The 27,393-nt window shown below is 40.1% G+C and overlaps 1 long non-coding RNA gene across 1 annotated transcript in view; it reads left to right on the top strand.

Moving 5' to 3' along the window:
• The window catches only part of LOC144602336 (uncharacterized), an 89,006-nt gene extending 62,629 nt beyond the window's left edge, over nt 1-26,377 (top strand). The window contains exons 4-5 of the long non-coding RNA XR_013548436.1: nt 23,930-23,987; nt 24,086-26,377. This is a non-coding gene — a long non-coding RNA (uncharacterized LOC144602336). The remainder of the gene's footprint in view (nt 1-23,929; nt 23,988-24,085) is intronic.
• The last annotated feature ends 1,016 nt before the right edge of the window (nt 26,378-27,393 follow it).

Raw genomic sequence — 27,393 nt, 5'->3', positions numbered from 1 at the left:
TTTCAACATGACTAGCCATATAAACACCTACAGAGCAGGTCAGGGGCTGGATATTCTGAAGCCCTTCTCCTGAAAGTACTCTCACAATGTGTAGATGCTAGTTTACACCGAAGAGTGACAGAAAATGATGGAGTAACCCATTCCTTCTCTTCAGAGATGCTGCCTGCCCCGCCAAGTACTCCAACAATGCTGTTTGGAAGGGTGTTCCAGAATTGCGAATCTGGCAAGTGCAGTCAGAATAGCCTCAGCAGGTAATGCTTTGCATTTTGTAATTAATACATTGAGTGCTGGTGATAAGAGGAAAATAATATTTAGGCGAGGTTCATGGGGTTGTGGGCTGCTTGATTTTATGGTGTCGAGTATTTTGAGTGCCATTGGAGTTGAGCTCATCCATTCTGATGAACATAGAATTCCATCACCCTCCTGACTTGTGCATTGTGGATGCCAGAAAAGTCTTGGGTTATCACTAGGTAAGTCATTCAGCCTAGAATACACAGTCTCTGACCTGCTCTGTTGGCTACTGTATCATCAGAATTGAGTGTCTGAGTTCCAGCCACAAAAAAAATCTACCTAATTATTAATTACCTTCAACAATTCGGGCAAAACTGCACTGTTTTTAGATACAGTTCTTGTGAGAAACACCCTTACAGAGCTCAACTTTCCAGAGTTTACAATAACTGGGGGGTACCATTGATTTACATCTGAGGCTGTGAAGTTACCCCTTCTAAAAAAGTTGTTGTTCTTTGCAGTCATTTATGAAAAACTTTTCATGCATTGGAAACTTTCCGGCCCTGGATTGGAGGGGCAAAATGTGTTGGTGGTCATTAGTACTGAGCTTGGCTGCTGATTTAATTCAATTTTTGCACATAATGCTCCATTGAAGTCAAAAGCATTTTCTACTTCTAAATATTTTTAAGTATGCCTGAAAATTTAAGGATGATTTCAGTGCACTTTCTATTTTAAATAAAGCATTCTAAAATTATACGACTTCAATCCTATATTAAATTAATGACAGAGTAATTATTATGCTTTGTTTAATTACAGTTTAAGCACAAATGTTTGTGTTAGAGAGACTAATAAAAAAATGCATAAGCCATTAAACAAAAACACTTAAACACAATTTGCCAAGCACAGCGTGTGGGAAATCTCTTTGTCTTCTGCCTCCCACACACTTGGGATCTTCAGTGCAAGCTGAACATTAACTCATCTATGAGTTAAAGGGTAGTATAAGAAAATAACTGCAGATGCTGGTACAAATCGAAGGTATCTATTCACAAAATGCTGGAGTAACTCAGCAGGTCAGGCAGCATCTCAGGAGAGAAGGAATGGGTGACGTTTCGGGGCGAGACCCTTCTTCAGTCTGACGAAGGGTCTCGCCCCGAAACGTCACCCATTCCTTCTCTCCTGAGATGCTGCCTGACCTGCTGAGTTACTCCAGCATTTTGTGAATAACTACCCGTCCAAGGGTTCATCTAGAACTGGTGACAGTTATTTTACTTGAGACCCTGAGTTAAATTTGGTGTTTCCAAAAAATGGCCACCTATGTCGAAAGGCATGTTTTCTCACAGTTTGGAGAAATTAATTATTCATCACCTTTAACAATTCAGACAAAACTTGAAAGAAACAACCTTACAAGCTCAACATGCCAGAGGTTGCAAACACTGGAAATACCAATGGTTTACATCTGATGTTGTCTTCTGTTGTTGCCCTTTGTCAAGAATTGGACCTGAAAATACATTTATTGAAGGGAATAACATTCAGCTCCATTACTGAAGGGGCAGGGAGCTGCATTCTGAATGTTGCTGCATTTTGTGGCATTTACTTCCATGCATATCCCTGAAATGAGTCACCAAAGGCACAGATAGCTGCAATCATCAGCAGCACTGGTCATTACTAGATGTGATGCTGTTGCTAATCCTGAGGAAATTTAGGCCTCTAAATATTGAAAATCTTCATCCTCTAGTATTCGGAAACAGATTTACAAATCATAAGGAAACTAAATGTTTTATAAGTCTCCTGCGCATGCAAATAATTTGTGTGTACATTCCTCTTGGTATATTTTCATATGTTAAAGACAGTGATGGTGTTGGTGTCTAATTCAATATGTATATCATATTCCATCAAAAAATATTTGATGGAATACATTAGTTATAGTCCTACTTTACTTCTCAATATTGATTAGAAGATATCATAAAATACTGGTTAATTGGTTAGTGTTTTTCTCCCAGAAGATTCATGTTTGTATAAGATGGGATTTAATACACAACAATTTTAGCACCTCTTAGCTGCAGCCTGCAGGCTCTTTAACTTGATTATAAAATCCCATTGGATGCTGAGAAGTCTGTCTGCTTGACAGGCGGCTGTATTTATGAGCACTTGAAGCAATTTGGCCTTCAAAGAAACCTGGTGGAGGTAATTCATTGAGAACTACATATCCAAGGCATTACACAGGGGATAATCATTGTTATATATTGTGTCTATAAAATTCTGATGCCATTTTTGATTTCTCACAGAAAGCAAGAGCCTATTACACTGAAGGAAACTGATTTAGATATATGAATATTGGCTAGATATAAAGCTGATTAAACATAACATAAGAATCAGAAGTATGAATAGGTCATCTGGCTCTTCAAGCCTGTTCTATCATTCATCAGGATCATGGCTGATCTATCTCAACTTATTTTCCTGCATCATCTCCATATCCTTTGATTCCTGGAATAGCCAGAAGCCTATCGATCATTGTGTTGAATTAACTCATCTACTGAGCTTCCACAGTCCCCTGCTATTGAAAATTCCAAAGGTTCAGAAACTGCACCTTATTTCAGTCTAAATGGACTACCCATTATTTTGAGATTGTGACTCTTGATTCTTGATTCATCTGACAGGGAAATCATCCCTTATTGGGACATGTAAGAATTTTGTGTGTTTCAATGAGATCACCTTTCATATTACAATCTCTAGAGAATACAGGTTTTGTGTACTCAGTCTCTCCTCATGCAGTAATCATGCTACCCCAGGATCCAGTCTGGTGAATCTTTGTTGCACACCCTTTACCGCAATTATATATTTTTAGGTAAACAAATCAAAATTGTATACATTACTCAGGCACCATCTCACCAGGCTCTCTAAAATTGCAGTAAGTTCTCTTTCACTTAAATTTTCTTGCAATAAAGACCAAAATGCCTTCCTAATTGTCTGATTGCCTACATGGTTGCTTTCAATAGCTCTGTGTTCAAGGACACCTTTGCTTTTCAGAACATCCACATTTCTTAATCTGTCATCTATTTAAAAGATATAGTCCACATTCAAGAATTTGTCCAGCATACCTGAATGAATATATCACAGTCGTCACCAACTTCATAAAGTAATGTGTGGACGAGTGTATACCTACAAAGACATTCCAAGTCTTCCCCAACCAGAAGGCCTGTATGAACCGATTTGTAATCTGTTGAAGGCTAGATCTGTGGTATTTTGGACTGCCAATTCAGAGTCATACAAGAATTCCAGGTACAACCCCTGAACCTATTGCAAGAAACAATTCCAGACTAAGCTGAATTCACAAAAGAACATTGGACAGCTGTGGCAGGGATTGCACTTCCTACAAGGTGGAATTGAGTAGCAAAAGGCCAACAACGCATCACTTCCAGATGAGCTCAATGCCTTTTGTGCACGCTTTGAAAAGGAGAACAATGACACACCTACATGAGTGCCCCAGCCCCTAACGCCCTTATGACCTCAGTTTCTGAGGCTGATGTCAGAGCATGTATCCACTATTTTGATTGCCACCTCTTTCAAAATGATGGATTATAGATGATCAGTTCCTTGAAAATGATCAGCCTTCAGTTTCAACAAATTCCCTTGAACTATATATTTATTTTTATTAATGTTAATTTCCTTCAGCTCCTCCTTCTTACCAAACACTAAATTTTCCTGTATATCTGGCAGATATTTTTGTGTCTTCCATGAAGACTGAAATAAAGTATTTATTAGTTTTCTCTCCCATTTCCTTAATTTCCCCATTATTAATTCTCCTATTCGTGTCGGTCAGAGCTGTACACTTGCTCTCACTAGTGATTTCCTTTGTACACACCTACAATCCAATTTTATGTTTCTTGGCACTCTCATTACCTACCTGTCAGCATTTTGTTCTTCCTTTGCTGAAATGTTCTCAATCCTCAGAACTACTGCTATTTCTGCTAATTTTGTAAGTCTCTACCTTTGACAATACTTTATTTAATTTCTCTTGTGAGCCACAAATGGTCCATTTTGTCTATTTTTTGTGTCTTAAAGAAATATATGTATAGTTCACAATTTTTTTTTTTCCTTTATACAGTAGCCATTATAAGCCATTACTTGCCCACATCTGTGCCTTTCAGGCATTAGAATGGCACAGTCCGTCTGAACATGTGTGAACTCTGTTCTGGCTAAGTTGCACATGTAGGGAAAGTTCACTCGGTTTCATTTGCATATGCTTTGGCGTGAATCACAAAATCCCATGCAGGTGTATCATTTAAAGGGTTGGTACAAAAGCAAATTGCTATAGCAATGAAAAGAGAACATGATGAAAACCTGAAGAAAGGTCTCGACCTGCAATGTTATCTATTCCTTTCATCTAGAGATGCTGCCTGATCTCCTGAGTTACTCAAGCATTTTATAATCAGCATTTTATAATCGGTATAAACAGCATCTACAGTTCCTTCCTACACATGGAAATATTTAGCAGGCCAGAAGCATATCTGCTGAATATTTCCAACTATTCTGCTTTTATTTATGAACTGGTTTGATCTAGTAATAAAAAGAGGATTTCCGATGATACCAGGTAGTTGGCCAGTTTCAGAAAAGGATTTGGTGGAGATTTATTGACAATATTTGGCTTATTAATGCTGATGGTTTGGAAGATATTTTTAATTTTCTCATGAGATGTTGGCCTCATCGGCGGGCCAGCATTATTGTTCATCCCTAAGTGTCCTTAAGAATGTTGTGCTGAGCCATCTTGGTGGAACAGTGCAGTCAGTGTGCTGTATATACAGACACTGAAATAGAGAAGTTACAAGATTTTGACCCAATTGCAATTTAAAATAATGATATATGACCAGGTCTGGATTGTTGTGTGCATCTTGGAGGGGTACATGCAAGTGGCCATTCATACATCCCTGCTGTCTTTGAAGTTACACAAGACTTCTATGATGGCATCTTCTAAAGGATGCCATCATCGAAATAACTGCTAAAATCCTCTTTGTAAATGGTGGACATGATGTACAGGTGATATCGGGATTGAATGTTCAAGCTAGTGGGAAGGTTGCTGGTCAAGTACATTGCTGTGCTTTGGGTGGTGCAAAGCTTTAGGTGTTTTATTGGAGCTGCACTTACCCAAGTAAGTGGGGAGTATTTCACAACACTCCTGAAGTATCTTGCAATTGTAAATAAGGCTTTAGGATGTGAAGAGATGGCCTCACTTGCCAGAGAATACCTGGTTTCTGGCTCTCTGCAGCCAGCCTACCTGCCTATCTTGCCCAATCAAGCTTTGGATCTATAATAACAAGTAAGTTAATTATTTGGGATTTGAGGATTTTGATATTATTAGATGTTAGGAAGTACTTAAATTCACTTTTTAAAGATGGTCATCGATTGGTATTTCTGAGGCTTGAATATTACTTGCCACTTGCTATGCTTGAATGGTAACACAAAGAACTGCACACGCTGGAATCTTGAGCAAAACACAAAGTGTTGGGGTATCTCAGTGGGTGAAGCAGCGTCTGTGGTCCGAATGGATATGTGACATTTTGGGTTGGAACCCTTCTTCAGAGAAGGGGGGAGGGGGGGGGGGAACAGGTGGAGTAGAACACAGCCTGGCAAATGATAGATGGATACAGTGGAGTGGTTTTGATTGGCTGATGGGTGGAATAAGTGACAAAGGCTAGAGATGAAAAGGTGCCAAAAGGGTTTTAGCTTTAGTTTTAAGGATACAGCGTGGAAACCAGGTTCACATAGACCAGTGATCCCCATACAATAGTTTTATCCTACAGACGAGACACAATTGAAATAAGCCAAATAACCTACAAACCTGCACATCTTTGGAATGTGCGAGGAAACTGGAGAAAACTGGTGAGGCCGAATCTGGAGTATGGTGTGCAGTTCTGGTCGCCAAATTATAGGAAGGATGTCGACAAAATGGAGAGGGTACAGAGGAGATTTACTAGAATGTTGCCTGGGTTTCAGCACTTAAGCTAGAGAGAGGTTGAACAGGTTGGGTCTTTATTCTTTGGAGCGTAGAAGGTTGAGGGGGGACTTGATAGAGGTTTTAAAAATTTTAAGAGGGACGGACAGAGTTGACGTGGGTAGGCTTTTCCCTTTGAGTGGGGAAGATTCCAACAAGGGGACATAACTTCAGAATTAAGGGACAAAAGTTTAGGGGTAACATGAGGGGTAACTTCTTTACTCAGAGGGTGGTGGCTGTGTGGAATGAGCTTCCGGTGGAAGTGGTGGAGGCAGGCTCAATTTTATTATTTAAGAGTAAATTGGATAGGTATATGGATGGGAGGGGATTGGAGGGTTATGGTCTGAGAGCAGGTAGATGAGACTAGGTCAGAGAAAGTGGTCGGCGTGGACTGGTAGGGCCGAACGGGCCTGTTTCCGTGCTGTAATTGTTATATGGTTATATTATATTATATGGTTATAAAAGCCACCTGGTCACAGGGAAAAAGTACAAACTCCGTACCGTCAGCACCTGTAGTCAGGATAGAACCCAATTCTCTGGCGCTGTAAGGCAGTAACTCTACTGCTGCACCACTGTGCCGCCCCAGATAAGGAGAGGAATGCAATGAAATGTAAAACCAGAGAGGGGAGCAAGTGGATGGGATCGTGTGAAAGATAGGGGCACACAGGAAAGAGAAGGGGGATATGGAATATTATTTAAAATTGGAGAATTTAATGTCCATACCATTGGATTGTAAGCTACTCAAGGAGAATATAAGGTGCTGTTCCTCCAGTTTGCATGTGGCCTTACTCTGGCAATGGAGGAGACCGGGGACAGAAGGGACAGTATGGGAATGGTAAGGGGAGTTAGAATGGTTAGCAGGCAGGGGATCCTCCCATCTCCACCCATTTCTGCTTTTCTCAGAGACCACTCCCTCCACAACTCCATGATTCACTAATCCCATCCCAACCAAACCCCTCACCCCTTCCCTGGCACTTTCCTCTGCAACCACAGAAGATGCAACACATATCAATAGACAATAGGTGCAGGAGAAGGCCATTCGGTCCTTCGAGCCAGCACCGCCATTCAATGTGATCATGGCTGATCATTCTCAATCAGTACCCCATTCCTGCCTATCCAGCTCTCTCTTGAATGCATTCAGAGAATTGGCCTCCACTGCCTTCTGAGGCAGAGAATTCCACTGATTCACAACTCTCTGACTGAAAAAGTTTTTCCTCATCTCAGTTCTAAATGGCCTACCCCTTATTCTTAAACTGTGGCCCCTTGTTCTGGACTCTCCCAACATTGGGAACATGTTTCCTGCCTCTAACGTGTCCAACCCCTTAATAATCTTATTCGTTTCGATAAGATCTCCTCTCATCCTTCTAAATTCCAGTGTATACAAGCCTAGTCACTCCAGTCTTTCAACATATGACAGTCCCGCCATTCCGGGAATTAACCTAGTAAACCTACGCTGCACGCCCTCAATAGCAAGAATATCCTTCCTCAAATTTGGAGACCAAAACTGCACACAGTACTCCAGGTGCGGTCTCACTAGGGCCCTGTACAACTGCAGAAGGACCTCTTTGCTCCTATACTCAACTCCTCTTGTTATGAAGGCCAACATTCCATTGGCTTTCTTCACTGCCTGCTGTACCTGCATGCTTCCTTTCAGTGACTGATGCACTATGACACCCAGATCTCGTTGTACGTCCCCTTTTCCTAACTTGACACCATTCAGATAATACTCTGCCTTCCTATTCTGACCACCAAAGTGGATAACCTCACATTTAACCACATTAAACTGCATCTGCCATGCATCCGCCCACTCACACAACCTGTCCAAGTCACCCTGCAACCTCATAGCATCTTCCTCACAGTTCACACTACCACCCAGCTTTGTATCACCTGCAAATTTGCTAATGTAAGTATCCCTACACCTCCTCCCTTACCTCCATCCAGGGACCCCAGTAGCCCTTCCAGGTAAGACAGTGGCTCGCATGCACCTCTTCAAACCTTGTCTAATGCATCTGGTGCTCCAGAACCTCATTTACATCAGCAAGACCAAATGTAGGCAAGGTGGCCATTTCATTGCACAAGCGCTCAGTCTACCAAGGCCTACTGGATCTTCCAGTTGCTAACCATTTTAAGTTTTCTTCCCATTCCCATACCTTCCTCTCTGTCCTGAGCCTCCTCCAATGCCAGAGTGAGGTTACATGCAAACAAGAGGAATAGCACCTCATATCTTCAATTCGGTTTCTTACAACCCCATGGTATGCATGTTGAATTGTCCAACTATAAGTAGCACCCTCTATCATTCCTGTGCTGTCCCTTCTGGTGGGCATCCGTTTCTCCCACCATTTTGCTCCCTTCACCCCCGCTGCCATCCCTTTCCACCTATATTCCTCCCTTTGACTTTACATTTCACTCCTCTTCTCTCTGTATCTGAAACATTTAGTCTCATTTTCATCTCTACCTTTGTCACTTACTCCATTGATCTCTCAATCAATGCTCCTCACATCTAACCACGTAATACTTGCCAGGCTCTGTCCCGCCCCCTTCTCTTTCCTACCTACTAACATCAGTCTGAAGAAGGGTCCCGACCTGAAACATCACCTATCCATTCCCTGCACAGATGCTGTCTGACCCACTGAGTTATTCCACTTTGTATAATGTTTGAATGGTGTTCAGTTTTTGTTACGCCCAGGGTGCTTCTTTACTTGAGTTGCGAATGCAGCCATCAGCAAAATCCCCATTTCTAGTTTTGCAATGGAAGGAGAGTCATTAAGAAGCAACTGAGGGTGGTTTGGCATTATTCTATTTTCCTGCAGTGATAGCTTGCAGCTGAGATATTTAAACTTCACCAACCACACCTTTACACTTTGTATCAGACATAATTCCATCTAGATGGCAGCTCGACGGTATTTGGCTGGCTTGCATTTATCCTGTTTCTCAAAAAAAATCCTTTGTTTTAGGTAGATATTAATATTGTAATATTAATGGGCTTGGCTAGAGATGCAACTATATCTGGAGCATAAGTCTTCATTGCTACTTCAGGGCCAATATAGCCTTTGCTGCTGCTTGAAATCATATGCAGTAAAAATTAATTTCCTGAAGACTGGCTTCTGTGGTGATTCTGTTTCAGCAGGAGGCTTAGAAATATCATCCACTCATGTAAAGATGTTCGCAAATGCCACACCATCTGCTGTTGCATTACTATTCTGGGCCCTTCCATCAGTGTCTCTACAAGTATGTTCATGAAACCTCCTGCTCCCATCAGTTTTGGGGTTGTCCGCCACTGTTCATGATTTAATGTGACAAGACTGCAGAGCTACAATCTTAGCTTGGCTCCATCTGCTTGGTGTGCATGTAGTTTCATGTTGTAACTTTATTAGTTTGGCACCTTTTTTCATTTATACAAATTGCCAATCCCAGCGGGTTTTCAATATATTCTTTATCAACCCAGGTTGTCCCCTGAACTGATGGTAATGGTCGTTGAGAGATGTGTCAATCCATGAAGTTCCTACTGTACTTGTATTGTTAAATATTCTGTTCCTGCCACATTGCCTCAAAGGTCCACATTGTCTCAGAGATACCCAATTTCTCCCCTCTAGATATATTCCAAATCTATCCCCCTTAGCACGTTCATAGTGCCACATAATACATTGGAAGATGTCAAAATGAACTTTGTTTCAATAGATGTGTAGGAAAATAACTGCAGATGCTGGTACAAATCGAAAGGTATCACAAAATGCTGGAGTAACTCAGCAGGTCAGGCAGCATCTAGGAGAGAAGGAATGGGTGACGTTTCGGGTGGAGACCCTTCTTCAGACTGATGTCAGGAGGGGCGGGACAAAGAAAGGATATAGGTGGAGGCAGGAAGATATTGGGAGAACTGGGAAGGGGAGGGGAAGAGAGGGACAGAGGAACTATCTAAAGTTACAGAAGTCAATGTTCATATCGCTGGGCTGTAAGTTGCCCAAGCGAAATATGAGGTGCTGTTCCTCCAATTTCCGGTGGGCCTCACTATGACATTGGAGGAGGCCCATGACAGAAGGGTCAGACTGGGAGTGGGAGGGGGAGTTGAAGTGCTCAGCCACCGGGAGATCAGGTTGGTTAATCAGACTGAGCGAAGGTGTTGAGCGAAACGATCGCCGAGCCTGCATTTGGTCTCGCCGATGTGGAGAAGTTGACATCTGGAACAGCGGATACAATAGATGAGGTTGGAGGAGGTGCAGGTGAACCTCTGTCTCACCTGGAAAGACTGTTTGGGTCCTTGGATGGAGTCGAGGGGGGAGGTAAAGTGACAGGCGTTGCATCTCCTGCGATTGCAGGGGAAAGTGCTGATCATTCAATTCATTAAATTCAAATTCCCTAGATGATATGTAAACTCACATTTCCAGATCTTTGGGCTAACCATCTAATCTTAGTTTAGGAATGTAGGTATAATGCTACCATTTCCTTTACTGACTATGAACTGGCTTGAATGGCAGTCTGATGGGAAAGGCAATCCCACCTATGAAAGTACATGTGCTAGAGAGGGAAGTCACTACAGATGAAGAGAGTCATATAGATTTCTTGTATCTGATTACAACCAAGGAAACCAACATTGAATTGAATTGTCCAAGATAGACTGGCGATTGTTGCTGAGGAAAGACGTTCTTGCCTTAGAGGGAGTACAGAGAAGGTTCACCAGATTGATCCCTGGGATGGCGGGACTTACATATGAGGAAAGACTGGATAGACTGGGCTTGTACTCGCTGGAATTTAGAAGACTGAGGGGGGATCTTATAGAAACATATAAAATTTTTAAGGGGTTGGAGAGGCTAGATGCGGGAAGATTGTTCCCGATGTTGGGGGAGTCCAGAACCAGGGGTCACGGCTTAAGGATAAGGGGGAAGTCTTTTAGGACCGAGATGAGAAAACATTTCTTCACACAGAGAGTGGTGAGTCTGTGGAATTCTCTGCCACAGAAGGTAGTTGAGGCCAGTTCATTGGCTATATTTAAGAGGGAGTTAGATGTGGCCCTTTTTGCTAAAGGGATCAGGGGGTATGGAGAGAAGGCAGGTACAGGCTACTGAGCTGGATGATCAACCATGATCATATTGAATGGCGGTGCAGGCTCGAAGGGCCGAATGGCCTACTCCTGCACCTATTTTCTATGTTTCTATGTTTCTATCTAACATACTGTCAGGCGAAAATAGTTGAAAATAATCTGTTCTCTTCTTTTACTCACATTTTTATTACTTGTCAACAATTTGATAAATCTAGATTGGACTCTCCTGCCTCCTCTGGGAAATTCCATCTCAAGCATTGCACACAATAAGTTTGCTTTTCATGCACTTTTTTCACTGTGCATTTGGGAGATTTATTGAAAATAAAGATGCCATCTGATGATGAGTAAACAAATTCTGAGGTGCACAAACTGAGATCTTCCCTTGCTGACATGAGTTTTCCCAGCAAGCCTTGCATTGACGTCAAGAACAACCTTGGTTTTCAAATTAAAATCAAACCACAGTTACTCCTCCTTAAAGTAGTATAGATTCGTTGTAGCTTTGTGCAAATAAGATTTCTTGGTTATTTCCTAAACAAATTACATTTTCACAGTCAAAAGCCAACTGAAAATTATTTCAGTGCAAATGTTTTTTTCTTCATGAAATTGACTGAATGGCTTTGATACAGATATATATAAATATTTGATTTTTGTTGTCCACCAAAGAATCCTGCTATTTACTAAAACCTGTTTGCTTTGTCCAACTAATGTCTCCTTTCCACATAAGTCTGAAGTCGTTGCCTCTTGTATACATCATAGAAGTCATTTGCTTGATCTACACCCATACTGCAAACTGCCTGATGTGGCATATATCTCCCATGGTGACTTGGAAGAATGCAATGGCATGAAAGCTGCCTGCTGAGACAACTGTCACTTCCACAGGAAAAGTCATATCAGATCCAGATGATGTCTGCAGATCATTGAGCACCAGATGGCATAAGTCTCTCGCTAGCAATCTTAGGAAGTGGAGGCAGATAGGATTCCAGATCCAGCTATTTCTCCTAAGACACTGATCGATAGACATGGCCTGTATGTTTGAAGATTTATTTCAACTTCATATTTGTTACTCTTTCACAATTACTGTTCTTTACTTTAAGATTTAATCTAAAATTAATATTTATCCTTGCGTTTTTCCAATTTGCTTTCACTAACCAGCGTTTGTGAATAATGATTGGTGGGTTAAAAATAGATTAAAATAGGACCTTGTCAGGCAAGTCAAGCCACATATGAATTAAGTGCACGGAACAGTACAGCACAAAAAGGCACTTTGTTGCCTATGTCAAACATGATGCCAAATTAAACTAATTCATTCTACCTGCACAGGATCCATAACCCTCCATTCCCTGCATATTCATGTGTCTATATAAAAGCCGCTTAAATGCAGCTATTGTATTTGCTTTCACCACCATCCCTGGCAGTGTGCTCCAGGCACCCACCACTCTGTGTAAAAAAACTTGCCCTGTACAATCTCCTTTAAGCTTCCTCAGAATTCTTTTTTTAAATCCTGGAAAATATAAAGAAAAACCTATCCTCAACCTTTAAGATGAGGAGCTTTAAATTAAGATCGGGAGTTGATAACTTCAAGAAGACCTATTTTTATTAATGGAAAGATACATGAGCTTTCAAGGCAACATAGATAGAACAATCAATGAGATATCTGAGTATGATAAGAGTTTGAAGAGTAAAGATTGATTATTGCAGAGAAAAGGCATAGGGAAAATATTAAATACATTTTGCTGATATGATCAAGAATGTTGCAAATCATAAGAACCTGGGAAAACTAGATCAAGCTGAGCAGAAGAACGAAATTGGACCAATCTACATGAAGGTTGTTGATTTTTCTTTAAGAATTGCTCTAAAGGTTTAGGAATCATTTAGTTAGAAAAAAAATTAAAGAGTCATCCTAAATACTTGGGCAATTGAGATTTTTACTATTCCTTTGAACCTTCAAGAAATTCTTGCCCTGAACTTTATTTCCTATATTTCTATAAAATGTTACCAATTTGCCTCTAAATCATGTAATAAAGATTGTATATAACCTGGGATTCTTCTTTTATATGAGTCCATTCCCATGAGAGTAATGGGCCTTTTTACAGCATTGATAAATTACTTACAATTTTATAAAGGAGCAAAGGTGTAATCTTATAAGCTTGGTTAAACTATGTTGGAATGAAGAACTGGGAATTGGTTAACTTAACTGACTACAGGATCAGCTATCAGAAGAGAGATTTATGCATGTGTATTTTCTTCACCAAAACCCTCTTTAGTCACTGAAGACGGTAACATTGTGCTGAAGTGCCAAATGTCAGATGTTTTACCAGGGAGAGATACAGAGTGAATTGCAAATCAATCTCACTGCTGATTCTCAAAAATCTGCACTTTTAGAAAATCAGTGAGCATCCATTGATGACGTATAGACACATTAAACTAATGTCTCACCATCCATCATATGTATCTTCCAAAATAAGGACATCATTATTTATTTTTTATGTGTAAAGCATCTGTATTGTTTGTTTCTTCAATTGCTGGAAGCGATCAGGTTAGCATTTGTGCAAAGAGAAAAAAATATTGTTTCAGTTGTGATTAAGGCTCTTTGACCTGAAACATTAACTCAATTTCGTTTTCTGTTGCTGCTGCCTGATCTGCTGAGCATTTTCAGCTTTTTCTGTCTTTATGTCTGACCAATTTACCTTGTTGAATAATTCTTTTTCTCTAGTTGTATTTAACTTACTGACCACCATTATCATTTGCCCAAAAATGGCCAAACTCTTTTCCAGAATGCAATGGGGCACCACACAATCTTGTTGAAATAATTGTTTTGATCAGGTTACGATTTCAAGAAGCTGCAAGAAAAGTCCTATCGGTTCACAAATAAGATTAACCTGACGCAAGTTATGTATCCATTTTCTCTGCAATCTCACCATCCATGGAACCTCTGTACTGCAGGAACTTTTCAAGGAGCCGATAAAATCAGGATCTTACCAATATTTCTGTAAAAATTGATGACACACAACTAACTGGGCTGTAGGCTTCTTTACTTTTTTACTCCAGAGCATGGAAACAGGCCCTTCTGCCCACCGGGTCCACGCTGCCCAGCGATCACCCTGTACACTAACACTATCCTACACACTAAACCCACGCGGTCACAGGGAGAATGTACAAACTCCGTACAGACAACACCCGCAGTCAGGATTGTACCCAGGTCTCTGGCACTGTAAGGCAGCAACTCTACTGCTGCGCCACTGTGCCGCCCTAGGCATGCATAAGAAATGAACAGGGTTAGCGAGGATAGCTTTAGCTTTTTTATTGTAACATGTACTGAAGTACAGTGAAGACCATTGTTATGCATGCTACCCAATCAAATCAGATGACACTTTATGTAAATACAATCAAGTACAATAAGGAGAGCAAAGGGAAAGATACAGAGTGCCGAATATAGTTCTCAGTATTATAGCACATAAACATTACAATAATCATTGGAATGATACTTTTGTGTTATGAAAAAGGAATTGGAGGTGGACCAGGACAAATTGAAAGAAACCATGGATGGGTCTGGTCAATATGTATACTTGGAATGACAGTTAAAGATAATTACATAGTTACAGTTAAGTCTTAACAAAATGCTTAAGAAAATTACAGCACAAAATTTGTGGCAGTCATGCTATTTAATTATAGTTTTAAAGATTTTTACCACCTAATTTTATATCATAGTTATTTTGTAGATTCTTGCATTATCTTTTGTTATATTATTTGTAGTATTTCACATTATATTAGTAGTTGTTTTACTCAGTTTTAATATTTTTTGAAATGATTTCTAAGTTTTGAGTTGTGTTGCTCAGTGAATCTTGGCAAGCTCTATTCCAGATGGATGTGTTCAGGGCTCAACACAGATATTGGGCATTGGGATAACCTACAGAATAGCTCGCTCCCTGGTTGGGGCTTGATGGACAGACCAATATTTGAAAAAGTAACCGTTGAAAATGGAATGAATATATATCATTGTAGCTGTACCAGATCCAATGAAAAAATGGGAGATAACGTCTACAATTAAGAAAAATCAAATAAGGATAAAATCTCTGTGCTTCTTAGTACATGAATAAAAAAGCAATAGTTATTGCAGGGACTTCGGAAGAAATATAAAATGTTGAAGGAAACAGTTGAAATGTTAAAGTAAAAGGATGTTCAACTGTTGAAAACGAGGTTAAAAAACTTCAGGAACAAGGTGACAAAATTTCAGGAAAAGTATGTTCTAACAGCGCAGTTAAAAAAATAAATTGTATAAGCTTAGACAGGAGAGAAAAGTTGGAAGGAAACAAATGAGGACAATGTGTAGTTATTTGGATGCACAGGCAGCAGGAGGACAGTAGATTAGAGAGGATGTGAATAGTGAACAGGATGAAAATAATCTGTTTCACAATCTCAGTGATTTAAAGGTAGTGATCCACATGATGCGAGACAGCGAAACAAAATCAAATACCTGTGCTGACTATTCAGCATGCAAGGCAGAGATTGGACTCCTACAATTGAAATTGCAAAGATAAAAAGAGATTATTGCAGAAGAGAATGCATTAGATATATGGTGGAAAAGCCCTGAAGAGAGAACAATGGAAGATGAAGGGAAAAATGGTTGTGCGGAATGAGGAGTTTTGTACGATAAGGCGCACATTAATAATGTCAGTGGATGGGATGCACTAGTGGTTTCAACCTACAATGAAATGTACTCCACCTCACTATTAAGAAAAACTACAAGAGACCTGGGAAACAAAGAGACACAAGAGGCTGCAGACACAGGAATCTGGAGCAACAAATTATTTGCTGGAGGAACTCAGTTGCTTGAGCAGCATCTGGAAGGGGAAATGGTCAACGTTTCAGTTCAAAGCCCTGCATCCAGACTAAGAGTGGAAAGGGGGGATTGTCAGTATAATAAAGAGCAGTGGAGTGGTGAAACAGGAGCCAGAAGTGATTGGTGAATAGATCAAGGGCAGGTCGAGCCAGGAGCAGGGGTGAAACGGGGAGGCAGAGGCAGGTGAATGCTAGATGAAGACTGACAAAAGAAAATAAGAGCACCAGAATGGATGAGAGGAGGGTGAAGGGGAGGAACACAAAGGCTACCAGTGATGGAATCTGATAAATAAGGAATGTGATGATGGGAACCATCAGGGGAGAGGAGAATGATAGATGGAACCAAAACCCAATTAAGAGGGCAGGAGCCTGTGTGTGAACAGTGTGTAGTGGGTGGATGGAAGTAGGAGGAAGAGGGGAAATGAAAATAGGAGAAGCAGGGATTGGAGGGAGGTGTAGAAAAGAGGACAAATTTGGAAGGACCAGAGGAGAATCGGAAGGAGGGAAGGAAAAAATAGAGAGGAGAGTTACCTAACATTGGAAAATTCAATATTCATATCATTAGGTTATATTACTCAAACGTAATATGAGCTGCTGCTTCACTAGTTTGTATTGGGCCTTACGCTGACAATGGAGAAGGATGAGGATGGACAGATCAGTAAGGAGAAATGAAAGGAAATTGAAAAGGCATCCAACTGGGAAGTTAGGCCACATCAGGAATATCGACCAATTGCTTTGTTATTGACCCCTGATCTGCAGGGTGTGGTGAACACAGCTCAGTCCATCACAGGCTCATCACTTCCTCATCACTGCTTCATAGCATGTTGTAGTGCGGTGGAGATGTTATCAAGGATGTCTGCCATCCTGGCTCTGCTCTATCTTCTCTTCTACCTTGCGAGAAAATATAGGAGGTTGAAATCCTGGGTATCCAAACTTAATAATAGCTTCTTCTCCATTACTACACTTTTGAACCAGTAACCTCTCTCATGCCTGTTCCCAGAGGAACAACACTTTTACTTCTAGCTCATTTTGTTATTCTGTTGTTGTACAATTTTTTTTGCATTACTTCAGTTTGCACTATAATCTTGCACTGTTCTGCTTTTTTATACTGGTTGTTGATTTATTATTACCGTATGTAAATACAGTTTACCCTGTGAGCTTCAAGTGAACAAGGAATTTCATTGCACCCTGGTGTATATGACAATAAACTAAGCTGTATCTGAACATTATATGCAGCATTTTGCATTATATCAGTGGCTGTGTTATTTAGTTTCAATTAACTTTTAAAAACGATCTTTGTTTTGGCTAGCTTTACCCTGTATGCCTTGGGTCAGGTCCAAATATAGTTAGCATGTACCAGGTAGGATGTCCTATCGCAACTTTTCTCTTGTATTCAAAACATTCTGCTTAAGCATTCTCAAAGAAAATGCATTCTCAAACCCAAGATGCATCTGCCTGGCAACATGTTTTTTATACCATCAACTTAATAATTTTCAATGTTTGACTTATTTTTTAAAGTTGAGAACTGAAATGTAAGAAATAAATATGAGAAACAAAGTTCAAAACAGAGTTCTCATACTGGTGGTGTCTTTTAGATGGAAACGCAAGCCTCGGCAGTGAAGTCTTTTACTAACAATTGTTATTCAGAAAGCACAAAGTGCACCACAAAGAACACCATGGGAACCATTCAGATCACAGCCTAAAAGGTTGTGAATACTCCAGTCCCATGCTGATGATTAAATGCAACATCTTATTTTTCGTTGAGAAACAAACAGTGAACAGCAACATTTCTGGGATTAGTCTTTACTTGCAGTGCCTCCGAGCTTTCCGTGTGTCTCTGTGAATATTTATAATGCGTTCAAGTACTTCTTGTTCCTCCAGAATGTGATGTATATGGCTTTGTTTGGTTGCATGCTGCTAGGTTTATTAATTCCTTAACTCGATTTTCTTTGTTATGAACTTCCTATTTTATTTTGCCTCAGCTGAAACTAGTTTTTGAACAATTTTTTAATGAAAAAGTAACTGGTACATTGAGGGGTGAAGTAGAACCACATGTAAAATGATTGTGGCAAGGAACATGGTTGGGATGGAAAATGTAAGATTTGAGGTGGAGGCCAAAATGGACATAATCCATCTCAAAATATTTCCCACTCCCATATGGTCCTTAAGTGCATGGTTTGATAGGAACATCTTTTGGACCAACACAGAATATGTGCGCTTTGAAAGAACCTATTAAATATTTTGCAACTGCATGTATTTCATGCCAACACTGATCATTATGTGCTTGGTTTTTATTGCCAATTGCTTCCCATTATTCATTATATTCATATTTATAATAGGAATCAAAAGTGAGAAGCTGTCACCACCCAATGTCCCTGATTTCCCTGTAGGACCACCTTAATCGCTTCACTCCGATCTGATGCCATTGGTAGGCCTGCAGTCACTCTCTTAACTTGGATGCTGCACCCTCAGCTAAAGGTGTTCCTTTGCCTATCGACCTCCTCAGCTGGGACTCGGTGCATCATTTTACTTCAAGAAATTTAACTTTTGAAAAGTTGCCAATTAATCTGTTTTTTTACTTTGGTACTTTAGAATTTTGAATGCTTTCCTGATCCAGTGTTTTGTACTTTTATGGCCAGCACTCTGCATTTCGCTTGTGCTCTCTGGGGATCATGCAAAGAATATATGCTTTTACAGCTTGCCCTATTTGCCTGAGCATTGCATTGCAGTGCAGTTTTGACATATGCTAAATTGGTTTGTGATTCGTCACTTACCTGACAAAACCTGGAACTTTGCAGAAGTTCTATGCCTATGGAAATTTGACGTTAGAGAATATTTATTTTTCTAGAACTGCTGACTCCTAGAAGTTAATTTGGTAATCACTGGATATCAGAAAGGAATTTCTTAGGATTGCTAGTGTAAGAAAATAACTGCAGATGCTGGTACAAATCGAAGGTATTTATTTCACAAAATGCTGGAGTAACTCAGCAAGTCAGGCAGCATCTCAGGAGAGAAGGAATTTGTGACGTTTCGGGTCGAGACCCTTCTTCATCACAAAATGCTGGAGTAACTCAGCAGGTCTGGCTTAGGATTGCTTAGGATTGGATTGCTCAGGTTTAGGATTAGGATTAGGTTTAGGATTGCTTGTCTGTTCTTCTTGTACCTTGAGTTCCCCCAAGTGATTTTATGGCTGGTCAGTGAGGAAGCATAAAAATGGCAAGATATTGCTTAGAACTTACACTTTAACAGAATATAACAGGCATAATGGAGTAGTTGGTCTTCAAAATGTTCAATAGGATTTATAAACCTAGATTGTTGTTATATTCCTTTATTATTATGGTTTTCATAAATGGACACATTTTCCCATATATTTCTACCTATGTAAAAAATTATTATTCCTTACCTTTTTAAAGCAGGGGATAAATAGCAAGCCTGTATTCAAATTTCACGAGCATAGACTTTGTAAACTTATGATCTGGGAACCATTTGAATTTCCAAGTTCACTCTCTGATATCACTGGAAATGTTCTTATGGAGGAGAGCAAGTTATATTTGTCTGCCTCCTTTGCTATTGATTTTGTGAGGAAAAATACAACTCTCTGTTTTATCCCTCTGTGGGGAAAATACAGTGACCTTTTATTTTTCTTCTTGATATTTGTCATCAAATGATGTAGTAATATTGAGCTGACTGTTTTATTGGTAAATATGACTGAAGACAAGTCATTCTCGAACACAAAACTCATAACATTTTGTGACCTTCGTGTACCAAAGTTACATAAGCACTTTCTTTTTGCACCTTTTAACTCCATTCAACCCAGCAATTCCCTAAAGTTCCATAATCCTCAAATTCCTCACTCTCCATTCTATATATACGAAGTGTCCAATTTTAGGTATTTGTTTTTCCGTTATTTATATTTTCATTGTTTCTTCACATCATAATCTTGTGTGTGCATTGGAAAAAGATGGTATGTATCATCTGTAAACGCTGCAATTTGACACAATTTCTTCCCCTGAGTAGTAAATCTATTACAGTACTCCATCTGGCAGTCTAATTACTGAGAGTTGAGCACATATGATTGAAGATTAGACTTTTATATTCAAATTTAAGTTTTTGAGATGGAAGTACGAGGGTCTTTTAAAGGTCTGAGCTTTTCAATTACGTAAAAGCTGGGTTTTCAGGAACTCATCCCTAAAGCCACTTTCTATTCACTTTCATTTACATTTTACGTGACTGCCTAAGCCCACTAAAGTTGTACATTGTAGGACTAACAATCTGTAGTTTTGCAGGTTCCCTCAGAACTAGAACATGCATGCCAGCAGTATATCGAAACCATACCAATGTACAAAAACCTCTAACAAACATTTTCAAAAGGCTTGATACTATCTCAAATTTGAATATACTTCTGAGAAAAAGTACTGAAGAAGAGCCTGTGATCCAGGCTATGTAAACATTAAACTTGCTTTTATTGCACTAAATTTCAGAATTTCAAAGGAAAGCATTAGTGAGCGAGTGTAGGATTTAATTGGAAAACACATCCAATATGTTGGCTCAGCAGAACTGCATGCCCTCTAAATATCAAGAAACAATGACATTAAATAATAAAATAGTTTCAATTAAGTTTTGAGAAAATTGTGAATTGATTTTATCTCTTTTTAACTATTTTGTCTTAGCCTCGGGTCAAATGATACAGTTGACTATAAATATTAAAATTTGAAATTAAGTAATTGTGATAAACTCCCATCAATCAGTATTACTAATTTATGCTGCATTGGTGAAGAAGGTTAGATTTAGGATGAGGAAACTGTGGGAACATTTACCCTTGATCCATTGCTGGAGCGATTGGAAGGTGGAGATGTTTCCTGATTTTTAAGTGCTGGTTATTGAAATTTACTGAGCCCAGAATCTACAGGGATGTAGAACACATTTAATATCTGAAATGCAAAGCTCAACACAATTGGGGGTTCCAAGATTGGCTGCAGGAGGTGCTCTGGTGTATGGAGATGGATTTGCGCTCTCAACTTATTTATCTTGCTATAAATGACGTTCAGATTAAATGTCTTTCATATTATCTTCTCATCTTTCCGTACCATGACTACCTGTTGGTGCAATCTTATGCTGGTACTTTCTACTCCTTCCTGTTACACTCATAATGTTGTAACTCCTGTCACCATGCACTTTTGCCCTCTTTACTTTTGTAAATACCGCTTCATTTGATCTTTGATTTCCAACTATTTTCTATTGATTCTACCCTCAGGTACTCATTCACATATCATGCCCCCAATTATTTTGTAGGTTCTTAGCTGCTGCTTCGAAAGCCACTACTACATGTCTCAGTGTGGCGTCATTATCAAATGGGACCAATGGCATTGTCATTTCGAATCAAAGTTAATTATGTGAATTGGAAACAGGACCAAGCTGGGAGCTCCTGTAGAAATGGGACCAGTCCCAACACCGAGCTGGAGCTCCTGTAGAAATGGGACTAGTCTCAGCACCCAGCTGGGAGCTCCTGTAGAAACACTAGTATGTACAATCTGGGCTGCCTTTTAAGAACCTAACTCCTCTGAATCCATGTTAACACCTACTCTCAGATCAGAACAGAATAGAAACTACAGAACAAATACAAGATGTTGTAGGTGGTGGAAATCTGAAATAACCATGGAATATTTTGATTACTCAATCAACTCATATTTTTGGAAACAGAAACAGAGATAATGTTTCAGTTCTCAATAATCTTTAATCAGAACCGACAGAACAAGGCATAGTCACCTCCACGAAACCTTTGGCACATTGATCTTTTAACACTTGGACAGATTAGATACAAGGTCTTCAGGATCTTTAATGTCTGTTACCCACACCATCACAAAGATGTCCTAAGTATAGAGGGGAATCAAAACAGAATCCATATTAGTGGAGAACAGGATCCTGAATATTTGGTGACTAATTGCCAATGTAACTAAGGCATACGTGGCATATTACCTGAACTGCATAAGGCATTCTCTTGTTCTCACACATAAAAAGCTCAAAATACTATCTGCAGTGCCATGCTCAATGCGCACTCAATGCCAGTCATTACTATTCTTTGCTGTACTGCTGCTCTAATTTTCATAATCAGAAAGTTGGTGCATGAATTACAAATAAACAAACAGATTTATTTTCTTGCTTTCTTTGATGTATGAGGAATGTATTGCTGTGTTTTACCACAGTGATTTTTAGTGTTAGTGGATTGTATACTTAACTCCAAGCCTACTACTTTCAAGTGATTCTCCTGTGAAATGAGTTTCATGTGCCAGCTGGCTGCAGGGTTTCAGTGACAGCTGGTTGGGATTTGGATAGTCTGAAACATCCTGTGCTGTTTCATGTGATGGCCCTACAATTGATTCAGCAATCTCCACTGCTGCTGGCTACTTCCCCCGACTTGTTGGCACATCTACAGTCATTGGAACATGGTTATTGAATGTACCAGATGTAACTCCACTTCAGAAACAATGAAGTTACCTCTGCCCCTACTTCAAGTATTACACAGCCGGTGGGCACTCCCCCAAACTAAATCATATGAAATTAGGGCACGGAAGTTCATTCACACACCTCCAAAACGACAGCGATGCTGTTTTGAAAAGCTGACATAAATGGAAATATAGACATTTTTGTGCAGATTTCTGCGCGACTTGGAGTCTTCTCACTCTCCCACAGGATTGTTCCCAGCACTTGCAGCACATCATTTCCTCAAACTATGTCAGCAATTGTACAACATACAAAATTAGTCTGTTATGAGTACAGGAGCAAAGAGGTCCTCCTGCAGTTGTGCAGGGCCCTGGTGATACCATACCTGGAGTATTGCGTGCAGTTTTGGTCTCCAAATTTGAGGAAGGACATTCTTGCTATTGTGGGAGTGCAGCGTAGGTTCACGATGTTAATTCCCGGGATGGTGGAACTGTCATATGTTGAAAGAATGGAGAGACTGGGCTTGTATACACTGGAATTTAGAAGGATGAGAGGGAATCTTATTGAAACATATAAGATTATTAAGGGATTGTACACGCTAGAGGCAGGAAACATGTTCCCGAGGGCGGCACGGTAGCGCAGCGGTAGAGTTGCTGCTTTACAGCGAATGCAGCGCCGGAGACTCAGGTTCGATCCTGACTACGGGTGCTGTACTGTAAGGAGTTTGTACGTTCTCCCCGTGACCTGCGTGGGTTTTCTCCGAGATCTTCGGTTTCCTCCCACACTCCAAAGACGTACAGGTATGTAGGTTAATTGGCTGGGTAAATGTAAAAATTGTCCCTAGTGGGTGTAGGATAGTGTTAATGTACAGGGATCGCTGGGCGGCACGGACTTGGAGGGCCGAAAAGGCCTGTTTCCGGCTGTATGTATATATGATATGATATGATGTTGGGGGGGTGCAGAACCAGGGACCACAGTTTAAGAATAAGAGGTAGGCCATTTAGAATGGAGATGAGGAAAAACTTTTTCAGTCAGAGAGTTGTGAGTCTATGGAATTCTCTGCCTCAGAAGGCAGTGGAGGCCGATTCTCTGGATGCTTTCAAAAGAGAGTTAGATAGAGCTCTTAAAGATAGCGAAGTCAAGGGATATGGGGAGAAGGTAGGAACGGGGGTACTGATTGTGGATGATCTGCCATGATCACAGTGAATGGCGGTGCTGGCTTGAAAGGCCGAATGGCCTACTCCTGCACCTATTGTCTATTGTTATGAAGCTATTCAGACTCAATGATAAGAAAACTTATTTTCCCCCAGTACGACCTGGTATTATTAACCGTGTTTCCCTTGAAACATTATCATTTAAAAATCCCACACTCAAATTGCATCCTTGTCTTTTCTCAGATCTTACGACTTCAAAATGCAACCTCGCGTGTATGGCTTGACAGCTCAGTCCTTGGAGGTTAGTATGACAGCCACTCCTGGCTTCTGAATCTAAAATACAAGCCAGGTTGCTGATCTCTGCCAGTTATCACAGTTTGCTGTTCCCTGCTGCATTAGGTCATGCAGACACCTGAATCAAGAGGACGTCTACTTTTTCTTCAGCACAAAGGAGCAAGCATATTGGGCACAGAGATTTACCTGTGTTGCCGGCATCCTCAAGCACCGTTGACAGCATTGATGTCCTTGCAAAGTACTCCCATGCTAGCTTCTGATAGGAGTGCTTGGCCGTTGTCCGGGGAGATCACCATGGCCTCCTTATACAAAGAACATGCCACCTTATGATACTCTTCTTCAGCAGCCTGTCTCACTCTCGCCGCAAGCATGCATGTATTTAGCAGCAACACTACCTTGTAGCTGGCAACCTTTTGCTTGTATTGTGGTATGCGCCTTTAATAAGCAGCTCAAAGATCATGCATAGCGTGAATTACAAGAACTTGAATAGGAAATACTGCATTTCCACTGACAAAGTCAGTTTCAGTGCAGCGTTCTTTTGTGAACCGTGCAATTTATCTTTGTACAACTAAAACAGACTATGTTAGTGTGAGCTATAACTCTGTTTTAATACCAGAAATTGGGTATTGAGTAATTTCTAGGTCTAGATCTTCAGGCATCAGTAAAGTCTATGAAGTCATGTTCCTGCTTTCTATGAATCTGGTTGCACAGAATGTTGAAGTCAGATATGGGCCTGTATTTCTTGGACTTTAGAAGAACGAGTGATGGCCTTATTCAAACATAAGATTCTAAAGGGGCTTGGCAAGGTAGATGTTGGGATGTTTTGACAAGTGGGAGGGACTTGAATAAGGGAATATAGTTACGAGATTCGGGACGGTCACTTAAAACTGAGGTACGTACTACTTTCTTCTCATAACTTGTGATGAATCTCTGAAAATCTCTGCCCCTGTGGCTGGTGGAAACTAGATCATTAGTAGCACCTAAAGTGGAAATGAATAAATATTTGATAGATCGAGGAACAGAGGGGCACAGGAACATTGAAGCCAGCACTAATCATTCATGATCGTACTAAATGATGGGCAAGCTTGGAGGCCCTGATGATCTACCCCTGTTCCCATTTTCTTGTGTTAATAACATAGAACAGTACAGCTCAGAAACAGGCCATGCAATCCACAATGCCTGTGTTTAACATGATTCCAATTTAAATTAATCTTATCTGATCAATATCCCTCCATTCCCTGCACATCCATGTGCCTATCTAGAAGCCTTAAAAACCCACTCTCGTATCTGCCTTCACCATCACCCCAGACAGCATGTTCAAGCATCCACCACCTTCTATGTAAAATTCTTGACCCATATATCTCCTTTAAGCGTTGCCCCTCACACCTTAAAACTATGTTGGTAAGGCTTGCCATTTCTATCCAGGGAAAAAGGATGCCTATCTATGCTTCTCATAATTTTATATACTTTTATCAACCTCCCTCCTTCCAGAGAAAACAATCCAAGTTTCTCCAACCTCTCCTTGTAGCTAATACCCCCTAATCCAAGCAGTATTCTGATCAATCTCTTCTGCACCTTCTCCAAAGACTCCACATCCTTTCTGTAATGAGGCAACCAGAACAGCAAGCAATACTCCAAATGCAGCCAAACCTAAATCTTTTAGAGCTGTATCATGACTTCCTAACTCTTATATTCAATGCCCCGACCAATGAAGGTAAGAATACCATATGTTTTCTTTGCCAATCTATTGACTTGTATTGCTTCAAGTATACCTTCAAGTATTCAACTATTGTTTTGTGCAGTTGGAGACCTAAAAATAATTATAGGATAGATCAAAGCCTCTGCAAATACTCATGGTGCAAAATTCGCATTGGATCAAAATTCTTATTAAGACTTCAGTTTCTATAAGCAGCTAAAGTCACAGCAAAACTCCTTCCCAATCTGGCATGCCTTGCCCGCAGATGCTGAAAATGCATAATGATCATTCAGTCAGTTGACTGTGATCAGAGGCACTTTTTAAAAAACGTATTGTGCTACAGCCAAGTCAAACCAGGTTGGATGATAGCCTTGATCTTCTAACTGAAAAGTTGCACATCTTGAAGTCAATTTGTGGCTAATTGTTGGCTGTTTATAAAACCAAACTGTGAAAATGTCTTTAAGATGACACTTGTACATTGACATGTTCCCTATCTTCACAGGTGTTAACTATGATATATACTTTCAAAAATAAACCTGATTATGACGATAAAATGTTTGATTTGATGATTATAAGAAGAGGGTTAGTTTGTAACATGTTGAGTAGTAATTCCTTGGAGGGAAAGGGTTAATTAAACTGGATCAGCCAAAAAAGAGTTGTTAGCACACAGCCACATGCAACAAGTCTACTGCTGCTCTACTTTGCCGCCCTGAAGTATAAGTTGTTGAGCATAGATGCTTTGTCCATAATAAAGCTTGCATTGATTAACACCTTGTTCGTGTGGTATCTGATGTGGAAATCAAATAGTCACAGTAAAAACACCTATTGTAAGCATTGCTTCTGCATTAAAATTATGTTTAGAGAGGTTGCTCCAGAAGAATATTCTCTTTTATATTATACTTATTATCTTTTAATCATTTGCTGAATATTGACCTCCCCATAGATACAACTAAATAGTCATATACTTTCATCTGTAAATCAGTAATCTGTGTGGTATTATCTGTTATTTCAAATATATTTTTATACTGTTTTATCTGTAAACATTAAGTTGAGAAACTGGTAAATGCGCATCAGCATTTCTAGAATATATTGGGACAAAGCTCACAGTTAGGACCACAAACCAGTGAAATTACACTTTATCATGAATAGAAGTAAGGTCAACAAGAACACACCTCTAAAAAGATGAAGTGTAGACTAACTCAGCTTTAAATTTGTCACAAACGAAGCCCATTTATGAAAACTGCTTTTACAATTTTAAGGTAGTTCTGAAAATCAAAACATAAAGAAATAAAACAAAATCTCCCATCTATATACTAAAACTCTAGTTTGTTCGCTTGTTCCTGAATTACAGCCAAAACGGTACACGATAGCGCAACAATTTTAGGCCCACCTTACTCACCGTCGTCCCGTGGTCCTATGGAAGATGTTTAATTGAAATCGGTGATATATTTTTTAAGTTGTTCACATTTTAAAGTTTTTAAAACCGCGCATGGGCAGTTGGGGCTCTGTTGATCTGGTACTTACGTAAAATGGCTGACGTATCCGCGCGTGCGCAGAACAAACCGTGTCCGCGCCTGCTCAGTTGGGGCCCGTTGAGCAGGGCTTGGCCGCTTGTCTCTTGGGGCCGGGTAGCCAGGCCTGGTGCCGGGGGAAGCAACCTGAGCCTAGGCCTGGACGTGACCAGGTAATCGCGAGCCTGAGGTGGGCCAAGGGGAAA

Source organism: Rhinoraja longicauda, chromosome 18 (assembly GCF_053455715.1).
Source record: "Rhinoraja longicauda isolate Sanriku21f chromosome 18, sRhiLon1.1, whole genome shotgun sequence".
Taxonomy (NCBI): Eukaryota; Metazoa; Chordata; class Chondrichthyes; order Rajiformes; family Arhynchobatidae; genus Rhinoraja; species Rhinoraja longicauda.
This window is presented reverse-complemented; position numbering and strand designations above follow the sequence as displayed.